The 2,335-nt window shown below is 50.7% G+C and overlaps 1 protein-coding gene across 3 annotated transcripts in view; it reads left to right on the top strand.

The window, feature by feature from the left end:
• The window catches only part of LOC122565280 (beta-1,3-galactosyltransferase 5-like), a 14,017-nt gene that overhangs the window by 3,688 nt on the left and 7,994 nt on the right, over window positions 1–2,335 (top strand). The window contains exon 1 of one of the 3 annotated variants that reach the window (XM_043721070.1): window positions 593–704. The exons of 1 other annotated variant lie outside the window; for it this stretch is intronic. The gene's annotated coding sequence lies outside the window, so the exon portion shown is untranslated. Of the gene's footprint in view, window positions 1–592; window positions 705–765; window positions 961–2,335 lie in introns of those variants that run through there. One more of the 3 variants, XM_043721088.1, reaches the window with a different exon arrangement.

Here is a 2,335-nt window from a genome sequence, read left to right as displayed (position 1 = left end):
TGGGGACTGTGTGAGGGTTTGTGCTGGGGACTGTGTGAGGGTTTGTGCTGGGGAATCTATGTGGGTTTGTGCTGGGGACTGTGCGTGGGTTTGTGCTGGGGACTGTGTGAGGGTTTGTGCTGGGGAATCTATGTGGGTTTGTGCTGGGGACTGTGCGTGGGTTTGTGCTGGGGACTGTGTTGGAGTTCGGGGAATGTCCAGGCTGGCACTGAGTGATTTACATATGTGCACATATCACCCAAACCAACCTTTATCTCAGCAACAAGGCAGCCCCTGTAATCTGTACTAAAACGGGTCTGATTCCTGTGGGAAACACAGAACTGTGGGCTAAGGTTTAATATTCTTATACTTACCCTCTTGGCTCTTAAAATAAACTTCTTCTCTGGTGGTAATGTTCATTTTAAATTGAATTAATTCCCAAATTTAATTAATTCAGGACAGTACGCTATCTGTCCAGGATCGAATGAACCAATTAAACAGTGTCCTAGATTCCCAGGAATGTAACAATTCCTGGCACAGCCCCCTCACGCTATTGGCTGTGAGATTGCCAGCTCGCAGCCCATCACGGGGTGGGGAGGGGGGACAGGGGGAGTGAGACAGCGGAGAGTTGGAGAGACCGGGTTGTTGGTGAGAAGTGAACCCGGAACCAGAGAGAGGGTGAAGCAGCCCCTTACAGCACTTGCACCTGCTGGCTCTGTGCTGAGGTTTGTACTGGGGACAGTGTGAGGGTTTTATTTGTACAGGGACCTTTGTGCTTCACGGTGCCAGGAACTTCTTTTTTTTAATCATTCGTGGGATGTTGGTATCACATGCTATGCCCTGGAGAAGGTGGTGCTGACCTGCTTTCTTGAACCACTGCAGTCCATTTGGTGTAGAGACATCCGCCGCGCTGTTAGGGAGAGAGTTCCCAGACTTTTAACCCGAAGTGAAGGATTGACAATGTGCTTCCAAGTCCGAATGGTGAGTGGCTGGAGGGGAACTTGCTGGTGATGGTGTTCCCGTGTATCTGCTGCCCTGGTCCTTCGAATTGGAAGTGGTCATGGGTTTGGAAGGTGAGGCCACGATCATTCTCAGTGGTGGGGTCAAATGCCTCAGGGGCCTTGGTGAATTTCAGCAGTGCATCTTGTAGATAACACAGACCGCAGCTACAGAATGCCAGTGGTGGAGGGAGGAGACGCTTGTGAATGTGGTGTTAATCAAGTGGGCTACTTTGTCCTGGATAATGTCAAACTTCTTGAGTGTTGTTGGTGCAAGACTCATCCAACCTGTGCCTGGCCGATAATAGAAGAGCTTTGGAGAGTCAGGAGGTGAGTTACGTGCTGCAGTATTCCAAGCCTCTGACCTGCTCTTGTAGCCACTGTATAAGAGTGGTTTGGAGCTGGAGACTGACAGTATTTTATAGAGTCAGAGAGCGGTACAGCAGAGAAACAGACCTTTTGGTCCAACTCGTCCATGTCGACCAGATATCCTAAGTTAATTTACCAACAATTGGCCCATATCCCTCCAAACCCTTCCTATTCATGTACCTATCTAGATGCCTTTTAAATGTTGCAATTGTACCAGCCTCCACCAATTCCTCTGGCAGCTCATTCTATACATATACCACCCTCTGAGTAAAACGTTTGCCCTTAGGTCCCTTTTAAATCTTTCCCCTCTCACCCTAAACCTATACCCTCTCGTTCTGGACTCCCCCGCCCCAGGGAAAAGACCTTGGCTTTTCACCCTATCCATGTCTCTCATGATTTTGTAAACCTCTAAATTCACCCCTCAGCCTCCGATGCTCCAGGGAAAATAGCCCCAGCCTGTACAGCCTCTCCCTATATCCCAAATCCTCCAGCAGATCTGATTTAGAGGTGCTGGTGTTGGACTGGGGTGGACAAAGTTAAACATCAAGGTGGTAAAAACAATGACTGCAGATGTGACAGAATGCCCCTGGTGCTCACCTTCCACCCTACCAACCTTCGACAGAAGCCCCCTGGTGCTCACCTTCCACACTACCAACCTTCGACAGAAGCCCCCTGGTGCTCACCTTCCACCCTACCAACCTTCGACAGAAGCCCCCTGGTGCTCACCTTCCATCCTACCAACCTTCGACAGAATGCCCCTGGTGCTCACCTTCCATCCTACCAACCTTCGACAGAATGCCCCTGGTGCTCACCTTCCACCCTACCAACCTTCGACAGAATGCCCCTGGTGCTCACCTTCCACCCTACCAACCTCCGCATAAACCAAATCATCCGCCGACATTTCCGCCACCTCCAAACAGACCCCACCACCAGGGATATATTTCCCTCCCCACCCCTCTCCGCCTTCCGCAAAGACCGTTCCCTCCGTG

This window comes from Chiloscyllium plagiosum, chromosome 2 (assembly GCF_004010195.1).
Source record: "Chiloscyllium plagiosum isolate BGI_BamShark_2017 chromosome 2, ASM401019v2, whole genome shotgun sequence".
In the NCBI taxonomy this organism is placed as follows: Eukaryota; Metazoa; Chordata; class Chondrichthyes; order Orectolobiformes; family Hemiscylliidae; genus Chiloscyllium; species Chiloscyllium plagiosum.
The sequence above is the reverse complement of the archived record's forward strand: the minus strand, read 5'-3'. Positions and strand labels throughout refer to the sequence as shown.